Consider the following 23,377-nt stretch of genomic DNA (forward strand, 5'->3'; position numbering starts at 1 on the left):
AAGTTTTGGAACTTTCGAAAACATGTTTCTTGCTTACAGAATGCTGTTAGAAGTTGAAATTTTGACACTGATTACTAATCAAAGTTTCACGAAAGTGAAAATTTCAGCTTCATACAGCAATTCATTTACCAGATATATGTTTGTGAAGCTTGACAACGCGACTCAGGATTGATTTAAATTTGGTGTCTTTTACAAAAAGTTTGTAATTTAGCTCAAGAATAATGCGTTGATATCCTCAACACGATTTGCTGCAGTCGTGCGCATCTGTTTATGATTGCGATTAAATTTACGGTTTAGTCAGGGTTAGTTATTCCCGCGCCGCAGTATATTATTAAACTAGGAAATTGAGGGTAGATCGGTATTCCATTAACAAAAAAAAAGCAAAGTGGAAGCTTCTGGAACTGGCACCCCTTAGGCACCCCCTAGGAAAAAATCCTAGATACGCCAATGATATTGCATGATTTCACAGCCTAAAAAACACCGTGAAACAGCTGCCATCTTTTTACGTTTTACTTTTCTAGGTTGGGGCAGGCTCCATTTGTTGGTTTTATGTGCAATTGATCACGGAGTAGCAACTATGAATCATCCATGCTCAAAAAATGATTTAGATTTATTTTCATAAATCTCAAAGTGATTTTATCAAATAGTGTAATTTGAATGATCACTTATTTCTTGAGCTGTGGAATCTGGTAATGCATTGTAGTTTCCCACATTCCACAGTGTGCTGGAGAGCGATATCAGCGACTCTCACAGGACATGCGCATTCGGGAGCCACTGATAGACATCACTTCTTCTCCCCACGGTAGGTATCGGGTTTCCGACCAGAACGCATTCCAAGAATGACAAACTCAAACAACCAAAGCCTCGAAAGCCAAACCCTTGGCCTCAGCTGGCTTGTATTTTCCGAGTAACCTGTTGCTTACCTATACCCACAAAGTTGTTTACGAATGCGAATGGTGAATGCTGGAAGCTCTGATGACGAAGGTGTTTTCGAGCTTGATCATGTCGACTGGCAAAGAGTTTGCTTTTCAGCTAAGAGCAGTTTCATAATCATTTATTTTATTTTATTTTAGCTCATTGATTGTTTTAGCATCGTGTGACTTTGTGCAGAAAAGTTGTAGAAAGTTCTGGTGAAACAAATCTTGGGCATTGCTCTGCCTTGTATTCACTATGGAAGCGTAAACTTATCAAGTCCTCTTGAAATCAAATTTAAAAGTTTAATCCGAAAGGCTACATAATTAGAAAGTCATTACAGATACACTCGTAATTTAATCCCTAAAAGGCACGTGCAACAGATAACAATAATTTATTACGAAGAAATCCTCTCTTCTTGAGAATCTCATTCGGGAATCTGTCACGTAACAGTGAACTAGTAGCCACAGTCATGCATAAAACATGTTTCTCACTTCAAGCTGTTTTGACCCAATGTCAACTTGACGTTGTTAATTAGCTGCAAACCATTTTTCTCATCGTAGTTTCATAAAAATTCGCGAATCACAGGTGGTGAGAAAAAAAAATAACTCATGAGAAGGAGAGAAACCTTATCATCAGCCGTGCCCAATAATCGCAGGCGCCAGTATATCGATTACCATCCGAACCCCATGCACTGTGGGATAGGTTATATAAAATGTGGACAAAAACATAAAATTTATTTAAAGAATGCCATTTTTTATATATGCTAAAACAGTTTTAACATTATGCTAATCACTTGTTGTAAGACTGTTTTTATATTTACTGAATCTCAACCAACACTCACTCATAATATTTTTCGCTTATCGAAGTCCAAAAGAAAAATCGTGAGAAAGAGAGTCCTTCTCACCGAGAAAGCTCTCGACCAGCATCGCACCGCTAGTAGTCATATAAAAGCCCAACCGCTCGGTTTTCCACTCACAATCAGTTGGCGTTTGCTGTTTCGGAAACCGCAGATTGTGACCCGGGTCACATCGAACTGACCTTTCTGTTTGATTAGCTAGGAAGTGTAACACGGTGGTGAGGAAGTGCCTAGTGTCTAGTTTTCCCCTACTGCCTTGTGTAACCCTCCCAGAGGGAGGAGGAAAATCACCGAGAATCCGAGTGCACTTCACGCGCGTAGGAGGTTCGGTAGCCGATTTGCTATTGCACCCGGAGCTTTTGTCAAACTGAGGTGGGCGTTTCAGCTTTTCGGAAGACGTGACCAAGTCCGAGGAATACGTAAGGACTATCTTTCCTGGTGGTAGAAAAGCGTGGTTTCAGGTGAAAATGAGCAAACAATAAAGGACACTTTCAGTGAAATACGTCAGTGCAAGTTTTGTGAGTGCTGCTAAGGTGACAATCTAGAAAAATTCCACTTCCTGCTGCCCAGACAGCCAGAGGTGGAAGAACACAGCTACAATCCTGAGAAACCAGCCTCAAGGACCGTCAGTCGCTGGAAATAAATTGTACTCACGGTAATTAATTTATTTGTTAAGTATTGTCGTCTCCGTCGGCTCCAGGCCATGTCGTCGTTGTACCAGAACACGAAACGCAATTTTCCACCATGTTTGATTCGTGTATGTGCACTGTGTCCTGTGGTGTTACTCTCCGTCGGTTCGTTCTCCTAGCTGAAGGTTGGAATGATATTTTTTGCAGTCCCAGCAGTGTTATCATTTTCCACACGCTCCAAGTTTTCTGCCGACAAATTGCCAAGAAAGAAAACATTCAACAACGTTCAAGTCGAGCAAGTGCTACCGCTCAGGCGTCTTAATGGGGAGGGATTAGGGGATTCTGGGGTAATACGCACCACTTAAGGAAGATGCGTCCAAATGCTTATAAAAAGGCAATAATTTATTGGTTTAATGCATGCATTCATTGCATATACTTTCATTCTAAGAGAAACCAAACAAAATTTCAGCCTTAATGCAGTTCAGCTCTTGAAAATAACGTTTTTTGTAAAGACTAACATTACGGCTTCGTATGTTTATGCGGGGCAGTATGCACCCTTGCTCGGGGTAAAATGCACTACAACAATGGGGCAGGATGCACTCAAACAAAGGGGCAAGACGCACCACAACATTGAGGCAAGATGCACCGTCGAGTTTAGAAATCTTTTTACTTCTTAGACAAAATGCATGTTTTATAAGGTTTTAAGACAAACAATAGCTCAATTTTGTTTGCGATTACTTACAGAGCACTCATAGATATTATTACAGCTTGTTTTCTATAGGTGCGTTTTGCCCCAACCAATGGAGTGCATATTGCCCCAATCAATAGCAAAAAATAAAATAGTTTAAAACATATAATTTACGTAGATTACTGTTTAAGTTATTTTTCCTATGCTTAGCATTGCCCTCAATGAACTGAATAAACACAACAGCATTAGATGTTTGGTCGGTTTCACCATCAAATCATTCGACAAACGATCGGGAAAATTACATCAGAATCGTGCTTTTCAATTTTATTCATTTTTCTCACTAATTACGTAACGCAGATATGTAAAATTTTCCAGATGCTCATTTATTAAGACGTTCTATTAGACTGATAAGGTTTCAAAGCTCTAAAACCGATAATTCCTGAAAAACAAAGGGGGTGCGTTTTGCCTCGACAGTGCGTATTACCCCAGATGCCCCTATGACTGAAATGGTTTGAAAAAAAAAAACGTAGGCGGACCGTTTCAGAGATGAAGCTGTGTACCATGCAACTGGAAAATTACATCAGGGAATGCTGTGAAGAAAACAGCTTTGAAAATAATTGGAACTTTATTGGATGAATGTTCGTTGACACAGCGTGTGAACTTCATTGTTCGTCGATTATAAAATATGCGTCTGCTTCAGCGGCACAGTGTACAAAAAAGTACTTGCCTTTATAGTTGCAAATTTATGATCTGAAAAGCGATGGTTGAATCATAATTGCAAGAAAACGATAAAAGCTAGAAGTTTGGTGTCAAAGAACGAATTGTAGAGCGGAGCAGGGGCCACAAGTTTGCGTAAGAGAGAATTTTAATTTATTACGCATTTTCCAAAGATAATTGACAAAACCAAATTATAAAACACTACTTTTGAGCTTTTGTGCTCTAGGAACTATAAGTTATTTAACTAAACCAATCAATTCAAAGATGCCATTTGATATAAAATTTATTAATTTTTCGAAAAAGGGTAAAAACCTGTGATAAGATTAACCATGTTCAAGTTATAGCCAGCTTAAGGTGAATATAGAACGAAGCCACACCTTGAATTTTTGAAAGCACACATCTGCGGAACCAAATATTGCACCGAGCAGAAAAGTTGATCGATTGGTCACCCGCCGGTAGTGACCAATAATCGATCAACTTTTCAGCTCAGTATGATGCTTGGTTCTTCAGATTTGTGCTTTTGAAAATTCAAGGTGTGGCTTCGTTCTATATTCACCTTTTTTCTATCCGGTGATCCGGACTACTTCCAGCAGGTAAAAAGAGTAATCCCTACGAGCGGACTTTGGTATACTATGATATAATCACCGTAATAAATTTCAATCACTTGGGGGGAATTCTTCCGGGAGTAACTCAAGAAACGCGTGTATCTTGTTCGAGTGTTGAACACATAAGAGAGCATCCAGGCTCTGTTTATTATTATTTATAATAATGATATGCGCAACTGCGCATACGCTTGCGTACCTGTGCGCAAGCGGCTAATGACAGTTGATGATTATTTTATTACACTCTAAAGTGCATCAACACAAAGCTAAGTACAATATACATATGTCCTTCCCCCTTCAAGAAGAATGAACTTCAGAATGAACAGTTATTCAAAATACAGAACTTTTCTAATTCTAGATATACTAACTATTCTCGAAAGCTTGGGTAGGCCAGTAAGCCTAACCATATTTAATATACATTTTCTTTTTCTTATATGCTTGAATATGTTCGAACGCCAATATAGGCGATTAAGCTCTTGAATTACGAATTTTCTTTTCTTATTTCTACGCACTACTATTTCAGCACTATTGTCTCTAATTTTTTTGTTATTACTCCGATCTGGTAATTGCCAGACAGCGTTTCCTTCTGCGATTACTCCTCCAGGTTCCTCAACAGTCAGCATCGACCGACCAGTTCAAACGCTTGAATCGACAGCCTCGGTTGCTTCGGCCCTCGTCGTTCAACGAACCAGTCTCGGGTTGGATGTGCGGTAGAGGTCGCCTCTTGGATCGCCTTATTTATAGTCTGTAATAATATTGTTGTAAAGCATTTTAAAAAACACGTAGAAACACTAAAATGTGGGAAATCATGCTTGTAAACAAATTGCTTTATGGAAGGAAAATAAACCTCCAACGTCACGTAATTGATTTTAAAACCAACAAAAATTAAAAATATCTGGATTTCAGCACTCAACTCAATCACTTCTAAGATCCAGGAAAAATTCTCGTACTCTCGTTTTACCTTTTCTACTAGTCTTTCCCTCCAGCCATTTTCAGCAGGATTGTATGAAGAATTGTTCAGTATTTGTGTTTGTATAAATGTGTGAATTGAATGAGAATTGAAATAGAAACCATCGTCCGACAATAAGTCTGGCATTCCAAAACAATCAATAAGTTTTGATGAAGTTTTCACTTCGCACTTTACCTCCACCCATTTAGAGAAAGTCCTTACCAATAATAAGAAGGCATTTTGTTTAAAACGAAAATCCACTGTGTGTTTCTTACTAAATGGTATCTCGCCAGGTTTGATATTTGTCCTAATGTTTAGTTTTGGAAGTATTGCCAGAGTTGCACAAAGGCCACAAACAACAACAAACTGTTCAATGTCAGCGTACCAACCATGATGTAAAAGCTTTGATAAAAATGTATAACGCTTTGTCTGCTTTGCAATATCCAGTAAAATAACCGGTAAGTTGTTCTCAAACATAAAGCTTTTCTGCAGTTCTCGATCATATTTCGTAGACAAGGACACTTTTGATCGAAATCGTAAGCAAACATCAGCATTACCCATTAAGGCAGCACTGTTGTTTAAGGCTTGCACTGCATTCAACAAATCACTCGTTGAAATGATCGGTTTTTTAACGTTGTCCAAAATATTAGCAGTTGCTTGGGGTCTTGTATTAATTGTAATAATGGACTTCTCTGTATTAAACCTATTATCACATTTGAAAATAATCTCCCGAAAATAAAAGGGAACGTCATAAAAATGTTTAAAAACAGGCGCTTCACGAGTTAACATCAAGTCTGATTCAAAATATTTTTCAGTTTTTGTCGAATTCTTGACAACCATGTCAGAATATTTTGTATTGTTATCAGCAATTAGTGCTTTGTTTTGATTTTTCAAAATATTGTTCTCTGGCATCAAATCACCAAAAAAATTTCTCCAGTTGGGACTAAATTCATCCAACCACGGTCTACCCAGTAAAGGAATGAACTGGTAATCACAATCAATCACTAAAAGATTTAATTTTGCTATTTTTTCATTATGTTGAACACTAACGTCCACTTCACCAGACACCTTTAATCTGGAACCATTTACCACTACAAGTTGTTTAGAGCTTTTCAATAAAGAAATGTCGAATTTAGAAGTAAATAATTTGTTGTCCATCACTGTAACTGAAGACCCACTGTCAACCTTCATTTGTACAGGATTGCCCTCAATAGTGACATGCAACAGACAGGGATCACTTTTCTCAATGAAAGAAACATGCATGCACTCTAGTTCACCTGAATCACTACCGTACGAACCACAATCGATGGTCATTAGCCTGTCAACTTCCTCGGACAGCCTATTTGCGTCATCGGTAACCGCCTCAGGAATGTGGTTGACTTCTTCATCGCTTAAATTGTCCTTCACTTTGTAGCACTTACTTCGCAGGTGTCCTCTTCGTCCGCAGTAGTCACAGATAGGTTGATCCATTGCCCATTGTGTGTCATCCATTTTTCTTCTTTGACGAAAAGTACCAGCTGGTGAATCTCGACGCCTAGGTGGTAGGAATTTGGATGTTGCTGCGTGATGGCGATCTTTTGCAGATCGAAAATCAAAATGACTATTAACTGCCCTACGAAAACCATGGGATCTTTTTGTCATCACACGTTCAGCCAATTGTCTTCCATCATGAAAAGAATATCTATTATCAATTGAAGCCACTAAGTCAACATTGTCATTGTTCTTTAAAGTTTTTGTGTGAATATCCGCCATTTCCCAAGAAGCGATAATGTTTTCAACATGTGCTAAAGTCAATTTCGAACTATCTTCAGTTAAAAGTCTATGCCTAAGGGAATTATCAGTTAAACCAACAAGAATGCGAGCAACTATAAGGCGATTCTTTTGATCACCAAATTCACAATATTCCGCCAAAGCTTTAAGGACAAGGTATTTGGAGTACATAGCTCAAAATTTCTAGAGCACCGTTTTTTAGAACCGTTGAACGGATTTGGATGAGAATGCATCACGCTAATTGTTCAATGGTTGTCAACAGCGTGATGCATTTTAATCCAAATCCATTCAATGGTTCTAAAAAACGGTGCTCTAGAAATTTTGAGCAATGTACTCCAAATACCTTGTCCTTAAGTGAAAAGATAAAATCACTTGCAGTTTCCCCATGTTGTTGCACTTTCATACTGAAATGATACCTTTGTAGTAGAATTGAATCAGTTTTGTCAAGTTTTTCCTTAAGCTTTTGAATTAAAATTTCATAAGACACTTCGTCTAACATTTCTTCGGTCGGATACAATTTGTCCGCCATACTAAAAAGCTAATCTCCACCTAACAGAAACATTTGATCTTTCTTTTGATCGTCATTGACCTTGTTGACTCGAAAATGAAATCCTAATCGTTTAATCCAAGTTGAAAAAGATTGACCTTTGCGTAAAGGCTCAATATTAGGATTTAACACATACGCCATATTTGCCAAAAATAAGCAAAAACACAAATTTAGTCGTTAAATACACTTCACAGGTTCACAACACTAATTGCAATCAATAAAGTTTCAAAATGTTAAAAAGTTTTCAAAACAATCAAAATTTGTCTAGCGTAGTCCTACGTCAAAATTTCTTAAACAGTTTCACTCAAAGTAAATGCAAAAACTGAACCACTAATCTTCAAACACACGTCGTAATAAAAATCTCCGTTACTCACCCGATCGATGTCAACCTTACCAAGGTGTCCACGGACCAGACCCAATCGCCACCCGGCGGGAAGATGCCGTGCAGCACCCGAAACTCTTCCGGAATTGCCACCCGTTGTAACACCTTACCTCTCAAAATACAAAGAAAAAGCACAATTAATATGTTGTTAACACAAAATGGTTACTTTTCACTGGGAACAATCAGTTATGGAAATAATAAATCACAATGGCAATTGGTCTTTTGTTCCTTAGAAAACGATGCCGCCAATCCAAATGGCTTCGGAGCTACCGTAAAACCACACAGAAAAACACTTTTTTGTTGGTAATTAATTCCACTCGCGGTTTACTTTACCTTCTACCTTTCTGCTAGCTGCCCGCTGGTTTTACCTTCAGCCGAACTTCACCGGCTCCACAGGTGGTGAGTAAAATGCACACTAGTTGAATTTCCCGCTGCTGCGGGGTTTTCACTTTCGCGTCGGAAAAATGACCAACGCGCCGATTTCCTCGTCGCCACTTTTCTATCCGGTGATCCGGACTACTTCCAGCAGGTAAAAAGAGTAATCCCTACGAGCGGACTTTGGTATACTATGATATAATCACCGTAATAAATCTCAATCACTTGGGGGGAATTCTTCCGGGAGTAACTCAAGAAACGCGTGTATCTTGTTCGAGTGTTGAACACATAAGAGAGAGTCCAGGCTCTGTTTATTATTATTTATAATAATGATATGCGCAACTGCGCATACGCTTGCGTACCTGTGCGCAAGCGGCTAATGACAGTTGATGATTATTTTATTACACTCTAAAGTGCATCAACACAAAGCTAAGTACAATATACATTAACCTTAAGGCAAGAATAGTCAAAAACATGGAAAGTTCAAATACTACGTAATGGTTGAGATTTGACCATATGCGTAGAACAATTTTGTTCACCATTTCACTCACGAACCTAACACCCTGTATAGAGATGGAAATTACTTTTCAATGTTATGACTAGCACAAAATATGCCTCAACAAAGCACATTTTGCGAAAGTTTCTACTCACTTGGAGTTATTTCTAGCGCTTCTATTCATTTCCACACTGCAAATTTTGTTTGCTGGTATTCAGCAAATTTTGCTGATTTTTTTTGTGCTGATTTCATTCAGCAATATGAATTTACTGAATATCAGCAATTATTTTTCAACTTGCTGAACCATCCAGCAATTTTGACAGTTGATCAGCAACGTTGTGCTGAAGTTCAGCAAAAATTTTGCTGAAATTCAGCAATTTATTTTGCTGATTTTTTTTGTGCTGGAAGCGTTTCGAAAAATTTGGTGTGCAGAATAGATATGGAAGAAAATTTCAGAAGAAACCGTCAATAAAATCAGATAGGTAGTTTTAGGTTACGGTATCACCTAAACGGGATATCTTTGATAATGCGGGTCACGGTGTGCCAGAAACCGTTTTATTAACAAATTAAAATGTCCAACAAAATGGCACCCGTCATTCGAAAAATATACCATTGTAGCATCTTCTCTGAAATTTTGAAAATGTTTCATCGAGGGAAACTGATTTTTTGTCATTTGAACATATTGCGTTATTTCTATAGGATTCCCTTATATGAGTAAATATGTGCATACCGTGGTTCTATGGCCAGTTATGATTTCAACAAATATACATTAGTTTTTCAAATACTAATCAAAATGTATGATATTCAAGCATATTTTCTACAGTTTGACATTTCTTTTAAATAATCACAAGTTATAGTTAATTGAATATTTTACTATATTTCCCTAATATTTAAAGTTTTAATCCAATTTCTAACATGCGAGAGTCAAGCCCGTCTACGTCATCAGAACAAAAATATTAACCTTTTTAGCAATTGATATTGAACAAACGTGATTGTTTAGCCTATTTGCGATAAATTTGAATCCATTCTTTTGATGGGTTCGATTATCAAACTAGTTTGGAAGTTTAAGACGACTTTAAAATGATATAAATAAATGTTAGAAAAGAATGACTGCTATATGCCAAAAAGTGTAGGGTGACCAGTTTGTCGAATTAAAAGTTTACCCCGGTAATTCGACAACAGTCGTTGTCGAATTAGCGGGGTAATACGGTACCCTGGACAGGGTAGAAAAGTGACAGAAGCGCAAAGACAACCAGTTAAATATAGTAGAATTAAAATAGAATACATTTGGGCACTGTACAAAGTGTAAGTGCAGCTGCCAATTGGAATCGCTCAAGGAGTGCCCTAGTGGACAAAAGAGCTGTAAATTAGGTTACGTGGTTGAAGAATAAAAAAAAAATCCAACAGAAATAATCGATTATGAAGATAAACGTTTTTGTGCGTTTCCTCCAGATATTCTCCCTGGATGTGTGCTGCAGTAATTTACACAGATTCATACAAGTAGTTTTAGATACATCATCTAGAGATTCCCCAAAGAATGTCTCACTGAGTTCTCCCATGCATTACTCGAATTCAAAGTTATCTTCTAAGAGTTCCTTAAATTAACATACTCAAATTTATTCTGGTTTCCTTCCAAAAATTTTGTTAAACTTTCTACAGAAAAGTTCTTCAGACATTCATCAAGAATCTCTTTCCTATATTCAGGCTATTTTTTATATATATTTCAAAGGATTTTTTAAGTTTCATAGTCCACAGGGTTTTTTAATATCTCCCATTTATTTTATGAAATTTCTTCAGCAATTCAGTAGTCCAGTACACTTTTTAGCGGGTTATCATATGTATGAAAAAGCTATTGCATTTATAATACCATAAAATTCAGAACCTTCTGCAATTCAACTAGGAATCTTTCAATGAAGTCAGGAATATTTCCATTTTGAAATGGTCCTGAACTGATCGGGAATAAAACCGATCACTCATCGGTTACCGTTATAAGGAACATTTCAAAAACAATCGTCAAATGCTCACGCAGAAGAGCTTCTCGGAGAAACCACAGACAAAACCAACTCTCAATAGATCAGTCACCAATCGGCAGAAACCAGGGGACTGTTATGGTCTTCTTCTTTTCTTACCCCGCATTAAAACTATGCCGTTGTGTTGAAAGATAGGTTGTCAGCTTTAGCCGTACGCTTTTGCCGCAGTTATGTTGGCTACGAAAACATTGCATTGGTGGGATAGGGATGCCACTTCCTTGGCAGAAACACGCGAAGAATTGACGGCCACGATGAATTTCCATTTGTCCTTTGTCTAACACACATATAATTACACAATAAGGCTATCCATGAGACAGATGGGAACAGCTGATTTCGTTTGTTTACCATGTTTTTTTTTTTGACATGCGATAATAAGGCAATCCATGACGACTTTTCGCGATGGGGGTGACAGCCAAAATGTAAACACAGTGTGAATACTACTTAACAAAGTTTCGTCAAGTGTCATCGGTGCTTAACAAATTCTTTAGTGTTCAACTGTCACCCCGATCATCGGATGTCAAAAATACATGGTAAACAAAAAAATCAGCTGATCGCATCTGTCTCATGGATTGCCTTATCGGGGTGACAGTAGAACACAAAAGAAATTGTTGAGCAACGACGACACTTGACGAAACTTTGTTAAGTTGTATTTACACTGTGTTTACACTTTTAGCTGTCACTCCCATTGCGGTAAGTCGCCATGGATAGCCTTATCGTGTGTTATTTTCGATTGCATTATTCAACAACCTGCACACTGGTAAGTGTGATGGAAGCCTAACGGCTCTGGTGGAACGACTGGGAATGAGTTTGTGGAGCTAGAACCACTGAATCAAAATTCAACCATCGTGCAACAATAATGACAATGCCGCAACCTGAATTTGTTGCGACAATTTACCCAATGCGACCCAACTTGAACAGAATAGGATAAAGATCGGACACCACGCGTTTAAAGATGGTTAAGCCTTGCTTTGCGATTTTCGAGGGGTAACTTCGAGCCGCTAAACAGTACAACGCTGTTGAAGATCTACTATCGAACAGTTTCGATTTTGATTAGTAATAATCGACTATTCACGAGTTAAAAAGTACGCAATCGAGATCATGTCATTATCTGTTACCGGTTGGGATAAAGAGTAATCACTGCGCCCTCTTTGTAGCATGTTTCGTGCCTCTTTTGTCCGACAATTCTTTTCACTGGCTAGAACTATTGAAGAAAAGCCCAACAGAATTCCCAGATTGATTTGTATTGTCGGGCCGCCACCAAACCGGACTTCGCACAATCAAGTCGCGACGCGACCCAACTCGCGACGTTTTTTAATCATGCCAAAAGTAGTGCGCATCCGTTTCGGTGTTGTCATCAACACAGCGCACTAGATGCGAAACAGTTGCGACACTTGTGGACCAATAAAATTGCAATTTTTGATTGAATGTCGGTCTTGATTCCAACCGGATAGACAATATCACTCTTGAATTTACAAGCGCAAATAACCCCGGTTAGATAGCAATAAGGCAATCCACGAGACAGATGCGATCAGCTGATTTTTTTTGTTTACCATGGATTTTTGACATCCGATGATCGGGGTGACAGTTGAACACAAAGGAATTTGTTAAGCACCGATGACACTTGACGAAACTTTGTTAAGTAGTATTCACACTGTGTTTACATTTTGGCTGTCACCCCCATCGCGAAAAGTCGTCATGGATTGCCTTATTACTGCTGCAATTTGTGGTATATATGGCAGAAAAGAGCAATGTATTTGGTTTTTACAGGTTTTGAGTTGACCTTTCGGTACGCGCGCCTGTTGGGGGTCGTCCATAAATGACGTAGATTTTTAAGCGATTTTCAGGGATTGTGACATAAGGCTGAATCCGAAAGGCTGAAATCAAGAAAGTGTGACATAAGGCTGAAATTACAAAAGGCTGAAAATTGAAAAGGCTTAAAATACGAAAATGCATAGATAAGTTAGAGCACTTCTTCCTTTTCTTGGAGTAACGCCCGAACTAAGATAGAGCTTGCTTCTCAGCTTTGGCATATCGGCACGAAGATACTCAATGCCAAAGGGAGTCAAGAAAATTTTCATAATAAAAAGTTCTTGGTCCGAACGCGAATCGTACGCGTAACCCTCAGCATGGGCCCTAGTTTCGAAACTGAACTTATAGTGAAAAGGCTAATGGTGCATACCAAAGAACGAATAAAGGATCTGATAATATCCATATCGTTAATTTATCCTTCTTTAAACATGAGCTATTCTTTCGAATCATGTTATTTTGGAGATTGTTGTCATTACGGCTGCTAAAACAATATCATCAGAGATTTTCCCTTCTTTGAAATATATGCTATTATTTTGAAAAATACTGCCTTAGTAATGTATGCGTTCAATAATCCATAGCATTATGGCCAGTCGTAAAACTTTGCATTTGTGTAAATTATTTTTAGTGTGTTACATTATGACGCCGCTGGTAGGACGATCAATCGTCAAGCTCAAGCAAAACCTATGCGAGTGCCACGGCTGGGTAATCGACTAACAAGCAAATTTTCCAAATAGATCGTAAAATCAATGAATGTTTGTAATTATTCCCAATTGGCGATTAAAAGTAGAGGTTATGTCGTGAAAATTTGGAAGTTTGAAAGGGAAATACCAGCTCCCCATCAGTTAAATCATCAATTTTTAGTTTAATTTATCGATAAAATGAATTTTTCTACCCCGATCCCACATTCAATTTTATCTGGAACGACTCAATCACTAAAATACGAAATGGGATTTCACAAAACTTAACCTCACTTTAGGAGGCCAATTAGAATGATCTGTTTGTCTGAACTGTTAGTGTTGAGGTTAGCCTTTAGGCTGATGCGTTTAAAAACTAGTCGATTCACTATTTCAGCCTTATGTTATTTCAGCCTTTTGATGCATTCAGTCTTTTGTTATTTCAGCCTTTCGTGTTTCAGCCTTTTGTTATTTCAGCCTTTCGTAATTCAACCTTTTGTACGTAACCCGATTTTTAATACCCCCTCCCCCCTCGTAGCATTTCGTCACAAATTCTGATACCCCCCCCCCTATAAATGACGTAGCTTGTTAATCAACCCCCCCCCCCCCCCCCCTCAACAAAATTTTCATGTGTTTTCGGGTGGCTTTTCAGTCTAACGTAAAATCAAGACGTTAGACTGAAAAGCCACCCGAAAACAGTTCATTCTACAGTCGAATCTAATTCGAAAATTTTCATGTCAAAAAGCAAAAGAAAATCGAATCTAAGTTCTGATTTCAATTTCAACTTGTATGATTAACGACATCAAGACCATAGGTGCAACCAGTGGAGGTTATCACCAAAGCTAATGACTCAATAAACCACCCACCGTTCTACTATGTCGAAGAACAGTGAATTGATGCTCGCAATAAAGTTAAATACCTAGGAGCTCCTTCGAAGATATTAGTTTTGCACACTAATATGAATATATGTTAAGAATATCAAATTGGTTTCATTTGAATAAAATTCACCACGACATTTGAAGGACCCTGCAGGAGTTTCTTCTAAAATTCTTCCAGTAGTTCATTTTGGAATTCCTCAAGGAGTTTGTTTTGGGATTCCCATTTTTGAGAATTCCTCTCTATTTAATTTCTCCAGCACTTCCTTCTGGGATTTCTCTAAGAATTTCCTTTGGGATTCCATTTGAGAATTCCTCCTTCTTGTATTCCTTCAGGGTTTCTTTCAGAGATCCCTCCAAGAATTCTTCCCGGAGTTCCTTCTTAGATTCCACCAAAAGTACATTCTAAGATTTCTCCGGGAGTATTTTTTTCTAAGGGTTTTCCAGGGGGAATGGCACTTCCTTTCCTAACCGGAAATCCGCATTTATCCGTTGCTAACCGTTGTTAACCGCGTCTAACTGCTGCTCAGCTAGCAGCGGTTAGCGATGGTTAGGAACGGATAAATGTGGATTTTCCTGCTTATAAAAGGGCATGTCATTCCCCTTGGGTTTTTCTAAAAGTTTATCCATGGTTTCCTTCAGAAGCTCTTTCATGGTTTTCTTCTCCTCTCTTCCACCAGCAGTTTCTTCGGACATCTCGTCAGGGATTTTAACCGGAATTTCTTTTGAGATTCCATCAGAACTTCTTCCTGGGTTTCCTGAAGAAGTTCCTTTCGGGATTCCTCCTGGAGTTTCTGCTTGGTTTCCTTCAGAAATTCACTTAGATATTCATTCCGAGATCTCTGCAAGAAACCCCTCTGGCATTCTTTCAAAATCCCTCCAGGAGTCCCAGAAGCAACTCCTCCAGGAGTTATTTTTCGGATTCCTTCAGGAATTCCTTCCTGGATTCTTCTGGGATTCCTCGAGAACTTCCTTCTAGGATTTATTCGGGATTTTTTCCGGGAACTCCTCCCGGAACTTTTTCCGGCATCCCTCTATTTACTCCTTCCAGGATTCCTCCAGGACCTCTTAGAATTTCTTTCTTAGATTTCACCAGGAGTTCTATCTGGATATATTCCGGGATTCCCCAAATGTTATTTTCAGGATTCCTTCAGAAATTCCTTCCAGGACTCCTTCAAAAATTTCTTCCGCGTTTTCTTCAGAAATTGAACCAGGAGTTTCTTCGGAGACTCTACAAATAGCTCCTTCTAAGATTCTTCCAGGAGTTTATTCAAGATTTCGCCAAAAGTTCCATCTAGAATTGCTCCAGGAACTCCTCACGGGATTTCTTTAGGTATTTTTCTATGATTTCCTTTCAAGATTCCTCCACGAGTTCCTTCTGAAATTCTTCTGGAAGTTCCTTCAGGGATTCCTTCTGAGATTCCTCCAAATCCTTTTGGAATATTTTCAGAGGTTTATTTCTGGGATTTCCAGTAGCAATTCCTGTGGAAATGTTATCCTTCTCCTGTCGGGGAAACCAATAAAGAACACCATGAGAAATTCCTTACAAAGCTGCTAGAGGAGCTCCTTAGGAAATAATTTGAGGAATTCTTAGAAGAAGTCCTGTAGAAACTATATAGGAAATCCTGGAAAATGTCATAATACCAAAAACTTAGAAAAAATATTCCTCTGCAACCCTTACGGCGTGCAGTGCTCTACAGCAAGCAGCATATTTCTTGATCGTAAGAAGCATTTGAGTGAAATTGATTTTTTTCTGCATACATAATACATTATTCATTTCGCTGGATTTCAAACCATTTCGGTGAAATTCATTTAGAGAATTCAAAGATGCCTCCTAGAGATACATCAGAGGTTCATCCAGAAGAAGATCCTCCAGGGATTCTCATAGGAGGTCCTCCAGAGATTAGTCTGAGAGTTCCTTCATGGATTCCTTCAGAAGTTCCTTCAGGAGTTTCTACAGGAGTTTCTTTGGGAACTAGTTCAGGAGTTTCCTCAGAGATTCCTCCAGAAGATCCTTCAGAAATTCCTGGAATTTGTTCAAGAATCCCTCCTGAAATTTCTTCGGAGATTCCTCTTGGAAATACAGGGATCTCCCTAATAGCTCCAGGAGGATTCAGGGATGCCTCCAGGTGTTTATTAGGAATTACTTCAGAAGTTCCCTAAGCTATTTCAACGGGAGTTCGTTCATGTATCCTTCCAGAAGTCCCTTTAAAGATTATTTTAGGAGGATTCTTAAATGCCACCTGGAGTCCATAAAGTTTCCCATGATAAGTTTCTTCATTAGTTCCTGCAGGAGGTCCTTAGAAATAAGTCTAGGAGTTCCTGCAGGGATTCCTTCTGAAGTACCTTTAGAAATACCAACAGGAGTTCTTTCCAGAAATTCCATCAGAGATTTCTCCAGGAGTTTCAGGGATTCTTCTTCTTCACGAGAAGTTCCTCTAGGAATTCTTCCAGGGATCGCTCCTGGGGTTCCTTCAGATTGTAGGTTGAGATTGAGATTTTTCCAGGAAGACTCACGGATGCCTCCAGGAGTTACATCAGAGATTTCTCCAAAAGCTCAATCAGGAATTCCTACAGGAGTTGCCTTAGGGAATCTTGTAGGAGTTTCTTCATTAATTCCCTTAGGATTATAACTAGGCATACACTCCCGTGCAAAACTTTGGGGTCACCCCCCCAAATACATGGAAATGTTTTTCGGTCATATCTCAGTCATCTTTCATTTAATCCAGTCGTTCTTAGACTCTATCGAGAGATAAAGAGTTAGATTTGATTCGTAGGTACTTTACAAAAAAATTATATTAAATTTTTAGTAGAAAAAGTTTACCTAAACTTACATGTTTTTCCTGAATCTGTACGAAAAATTGTTTTCCGTGTAATTCAAAATTGGGCCGACCAAATTTTAAAATTAAAGTTGCATTAGAATCCCATTTCTATCCTCTTTAAGAGCCATTCATTAGATTTTAGCGAAAAGATTCATAACATAATTTAAATTATAGAGTTAGGTTTACAAGTCACCGTGTAAAAGTTTGGGGTCACCCCTTAGGATGCTCCATCGTGCAAAAGTTTTGGGTCACCTTCCAAATGAAGTCTGAATCGGATTTTTATTCAAATCGTCATTTTTTGGGTAGAACTTCAATTCTTTCTTTGATAGTTGAATGGCAAGACACAGAAATGGTTATGAAATGTTCATAAACTAAGTTCTAGACTAAGTTAAGGTAGAAAATGGTATATAGAATCCACACTAAATCAGCTAAGTACGTTATATAAAGTGCGAAAGAGGATGGAAGTGAGATAAAAATTACTAATTCGTGAATTCTACCCTATATAACTGTAAGTGTTATAACCACAAACATACCATTACCCCAAAATCCATAAGTTTCAGGAATGTTACATATTTTAATTAAAATAGCATTTTCATCAAAAAGGTATCCCTTTGCTTTACACCAAAACCCAAAATCTCGAATGTAATAGTACATTCGGGTAATAGTACATTCGAAGAAATGGCATTCGTTGTAATGGTTTTGGGGTAATGGTGTATTAGTGGTTTTAACATTTACAGTTATATAGGGTAGAATTCATAGAATTCACGAATTAGCCATTTTTATCTCACTTCTATCCTCTTTCGCACTTTATATAACGAACTTAGCTGATTTAGTATGGATTTTATATACCATTTTTTACCTTAACTTAGTCTAGAATTTAATTTATGAACATTTCATAACCATTTCTGTGTCTTGCCATTCAACTATCATAAAAGGAATTGGTTTTACCAAAAACAAATGACGATTTGAATAAAAATCCGACTCAAACTTCATTTGAAAGGTGACCCCAAACTTTTGCACGGTGACTTGTAAACCTAACTCGATAATTTAAATTATGTTATGAATTTTTCCGCTAAAATCTAATGATTGGCTTTCAAAGAGGATAGACATAGGGTTCTAATGTCGACCCAATTTTGAATTACACGGAAAACAATTTTTTCGTACAGATTTAGGGAAAACATGTAAGTTTAGGTAAACTTTTTATACTAAAAATTTCATATGAAATTTGTGAAAAGTACCTGCGAATTGAATCTGACTCTTTATCTTTCGATAGAGTCTAAGAACGAGTGGATTAAATGAAACATGACTGAGATATGACAGAAAAACATTTCCATGTTTTTGAGGGGGTGACCCCAAACTTTTGCACGGGAGTGTATCTCCAGGATATTCTTGAGGGATCCTTCTGGAAATCTTTAGAGGAATTCTTTAGTGAATACCTCCTGTAAATCCTTCCCCTACCCGGAAAAATCCGCTTAAAATCATTCGAGGATTCCGCCTGGTAATCTTTTGGATATTCCTACCGGAATACTTTCGAGAATTCTTCTGGAATTCCTGCAACGATTTCTCCTGCAATTTTTTTCGGGAATTCCTCCTAGACTTCCTTCAGTGGTTCCCCTGGACTTTCCTCTTGGAATTCCTCCGGTGATTCTTACTAGATTTTCTTTCGGGGTTTCCTCCTAGACTTCCTTCGTGGATTCCTCCTGCAATTCTTTCGGGGATTCCTTCTAATATTCCGTCAAATTTCTTTGGTGATCCCTCTAAGATTTCCTTCGGAGATTCCATCAGGATTCCTTATAGAGTTCCTCCAGGGATTTTTCCTGCATTTCATTTAGGGATTCCTCATGGACTTCTTTCGGGGATTCCTCCTAGAATTCATTCTGGAATGTCTCCAGGAATTCCTTCGGGTATTCCTCCTTGATATCCTTCATGGATTCCTCCTGAAATTTCTTCGGGGTTTCCTCCTGGATTTTTTTTTTATGGTTTCTCGTAGAATTCCTTCGGAGATTCTTTCTGGATTGGTTCAGGTATTCCTCATGGAATTCCTTCAGAAGCCTTTCTGAAATTCCTTTGGGGTTTTCTTCTGGAATTGCTTCATTGATTTCTCCTAGAATTCCTTCGGGGATTCCTCCTGGAATTCCTTCGGATATTTTTCCTGGACTATGGGGATTCCTCCTGAAAATCCTTCGAGTATTCCGCTTGGAAATGCTTCAGAAATTTCTCCCAGATGTTCTGCAGGCGCTCCTCCTGGGATTTCTACAGGGATTTCTCCTGTAATTTCTTCGAGGATTTCTCCTGGAATTCTTCCAGGAATTCCTTCGGGTATTCCTACTGGACTTCCTTCAGGGATTTCTCCTGGGCTTCCCTCAGGGACTCCTCCTGAAATTCCTTCAGGGATTCCTCCTGGATTTCATTCGAAGATTCCTCCTTAAAACCCTTCGGGGATTCCTCCTAGAGTTCCTTCGAGGATTTCTCCTGGAATTCTTTCGGGAATTCCTCCGGAACTTTCTTCGAGGATTCCTTCTGAAATTTCTTCGGGGATTCCTCCTAATATTTCGTCGGGGACTCCTCCTGAAATTTCTACGAGAAATTCTCTTCGAATTTCTTCGGAGATTCTTCCTGGTATTCTTTCGGTTTTCCCCTTGGAATTCCTGCGGGAACTCCTCCTAGAATTATATCAGGGGTTTCTCATGGAATTCCTATGGGGGTTCCTACGAGAATTCCACCTGGATATTTTTCGATGATTCCTTCTAGAAATACTTTGAGAAATTCTTCTCGAATTTAAAACAAAAAATGGAATTTCTTTGGGGATTCCTCCTGGACTTCCTTCATCAAATCCTTCAGGGATTTTTCGGGGATTCCTCTTGATATTCCGTCGTGGATTCCTCCCTGAATTCCTCCGGGGTTTCTTTCTGGAATTCCTTTGGTTCTTCCATAGGAGATTCTTCCTGAAATTCCTTCAAAAATTCCTCATGGAGTTACTCCAGGATTCCTCCTGGAATTCTTTCGGTATTTCCTTCTTTAATTTCTTCGGTGATTTCTCCTAGAATTACTTCGGAAATTTTACCTGGTATTCGACGATTCTTGGAGATTCTTGAATTTCTTTGGAGAATCCTCCTGGACTTCCTGGAGGATTCTTCTTATAATTCCTCCGGGGTTTCACTTTGAAGAATCCGCTTGTAATTCCTCCGAAGATTCCTCCCGGAATTCCTTCGGAGGTGCCCTCTCGGATTCCTGCAAGGATTTCTCCTGTTATTTCTTCGAAGATTCTTTCTAGACTTCCTTCGAGGGTTCCTCCTAAAATTCAATGCAAAGTTTCCTCCTGGAATTCCTTCGGTGATTCTTCCTAGAATTTCTTCGAGAAGTTCTCCTAAAATTCTATCGGGGATTTCTCTTGAAATTTTTTTGGAGAATCCTCCTATAGTTATTTCGGGGAATCCTCTTAAAATTCCTTCAGGGGTTTCCCTTGAGGGGTTCTTCCTTCGAGGATTCTTCTTAAAATTCCTTAAGAATTCCCTCTTGGTATTCCTTTGGTGATTCCTCCTTGAATTTCTTCGGAGATTCCTCCTAGAATTCTTTCGGGGATCCTTCACGGATTTCCTCCGGGAATTCCTCTTAGAATTCCTCCGGGGATTCTTTCTAAAATTCATTCGGAGTTTCCTGCTGGAATATCTTATAGGCTTCCTATGGAATTCTTTTGAGGTTTCCTCATGGAATTCATTCGGAAATTCCTCTTGGTATTCTCTCAGAAATTTGTCCTAATTTTTCGTTGATTCCTCCTAGAAATCCGTTGGGGATTCCTCGCGATTTTTTTTTTAATTCCCGCTGGGATTCCGTCGGATATTACGCTTGGAATTCCTTTGGAAATTCCTGCTGTAATTCCCTTGGGATTCCTGCTTGAATTAATTTGGGGAATCATCCTGGATTTCAAAGGGTTTCCTTCTGAAGTTCCTCGAGTACTTCAATCAGGGATTTGTTCAGAATTTTCTGCAGGAATCTCTAAAAGAGATTCTTGAACCGCCAGATATTCCTGCAGAAGTTTCTTCAGGGTTTCAAACAGCAGTTTCTGCAGAGATTAGTTTAGAACTTTCTTCATGGACTGCTTCAGGAGTTTCTTTCAGGCTCCTCCTAGGATTCCATCTGAGATTCCTCCCTGAAATCATTAGGGTTCCTTAGTGCTTAGTGTAAATAGTGTGACCTTATTATCAAGTTTGATTGCTTCTGAAGGTTCTGAGACAACCAAACAAAAAAACTAGCAAAATCAATGTTTTATTGCTCTTCATTTGCATTGGAGTAATGCAACATGCATTACATTTAGGATACCGGTAATGCACAGACAAACAGACGTATCACTTGGAACAAATTGCGATAAAAATCATCGTCAAGAAAACATAATCGCCCAATGCTAACCAGGCTGTGTTACGCAAACCACTCAGTAGGTGGCAGTATTGAGCAAACGTCAAACAGGAGCAAAAACGTTGCGAGCGCCGTGACCGAGCGATTTGCGAACTACAAAATATTTGAACTAACCGGTAAAAAGGGTAACGATAAGAAGTGAGTAGAGTGAGACGTCTGTTTGTCTGTGGGTAATGTTTCAATATTTTTTTCCAATTATAAATATTTATTATCCCTAACCTCGAAACAGCCGCGAGTACTTCGGCTTCCCAAACTATTAGTATTATGGCTGTTGACAATTTGAAAAATGTAAACAACGCAAAAACAAAAATGTATAAATCATTTCGGCTCTGTTACTCTGTATGTCCATGTGGCACCCTGGAAGGCTCGGGAATAAGTAAATAAAAAAGTGTCTCAGTATGTCTAATGGCATTGATGGACCCGTACAGAAATAAAAAAAGGAATTCATTCTAATGTAATAGTTAATGTCATCGATAATGGTCATGTTCTTTGCTTTGCCCATGTTGAAATATGGTCAAATTTTGGTCACGCCGATTCACGCCGCCGCCACCGCCGCCGGCCAAAAATGGCCCTCACGCCACCGCCGAGCAAAATATAGTCGGCGCACAGGTCTACTGTAGGCCGTCCCTATTTTTGCAAAAGTTGGAAATGTTAAAAGTTCAATATTGCAAAACGATCGTTTTAGCTAAAAAACCATCATGACAAAATTTGAAGTCCGTATCTCAAGGCTAAGTGGTCCCCCACGGGGCCTAAAGTTCTCAAAAATTGTATGGGGTCAAAAAAATCGTGAAATTTTTTCGACGAAAAAATTACACTATTCTACAAGAATCGGTGATTTTAGGACCCTAAAGGGCCAAAAATGTGCTCAGAATTGCGATATCTCTTTTCGTTTTTGAGTTATCGTACAAAATATGGGAGGCTTACTCAGGGATTTTAAAAAATGGTCAAAATGTTCAATTTTAGATAGTTTTTCGTCAATAACTCAGAAACGAAAAGAGATATCGCAATTCTAAGCACATTTTTGGCCCTTTAGGGTCCTAAAATCACCGATTCTAGTAGAATAGTGTAATTTTTTTAGTCGAAAATTTCTTATGATTTTTTTGACCCCATACAATTTTTGAGAACTTTAGGCCCCGTGGGGGACCACTTAGCCTTGAGATACGGACTTCAAATTTTGTCATGATGGTTTTTTAGCTAAAACGATCGTTTTGCAATATTGAACTTTTAACATTTTCAACTTTTGCAAAAATAGGGACGGCCTAGTCTACTGCCAGGTCGGTTTCCGAGAGTATCGTTCGCATTTTCTTTTAATATCTTCATTTTTCGTGGTGGTGTAAGGCTTCGACAAGCTACCTTACCGGAATAGACGCTGTTTGAGCCGCACCTCCTTGGTGAACAGATGCTCGGGACGTGCCTCCTCAATCTAGCTGAAGTCAGAAGGACAACAGTGCCCAGGCTGCACTACCAGCTAAGCACACAACTCTTAGCTGGCGGGGCGGTCTTTGTCGTCGCTTGACCCGTGGAAGCATGAGGTAGGAACTTGTGAGGATCAGAGCTATGATGGACGCTCTCCTTTTCGACTCACCATTTTGCAGCCCTAGTGCTGTCATGCTAAAATCAGAGCTGGTTACTCAAGGTTTTCAAATTATAACGCCCCTTATACTGGTACGCCCCTAGAAAATGATTTCACTATTGCGCCCAATTTAGAATCATTCCAGGTAAACTCCTCTATACATTATTATTTTACGATTTTTTCCGTAACTATCTCGGATGGGACATTATTGCTCGAACCCCTTTGATGAGTTAAGCAAAAATTCTTCCTGAAATT

General features: G+C 38.8%; 1 protein-coding gene across 1 annotated transcript in view; it reads left to right on the forward strand.

Annotated features, from left to right (window-relative positions):
* Positions 1–1,875: 1,875 nt before the first annotated feature.
* The window catches only part of LOC109423318 (uncharacterized), a 136,837-nt gene continuing 115,335 nt past the window's right edge, over positions 1,876–23,377 (forward strand). The window contains exon 1 of the mRNA XM_019698249.3: positions 1,876–2,426. The gene's annotated coding sequence lies outside the window, so the exon portion shown is untranslated. The remainder of the gene's footprint in view (positions 2,427–23,377) is intronic.

This window comes from Aedes albopictus, chromosome 2, assembly GCF_035046485.1.
Source record: "Aedes albopictus strain Foshan chromosome 2, AalbF5, whole genome shotgun sequence".
In the NCBI taxonomy this organism is placed as follows: domain Eukaryota; kingdom Metazoa; phylum Arthropoda; class Insecta; order Diptera; family Culicidae; genus Aedes; species Aedes albopictus.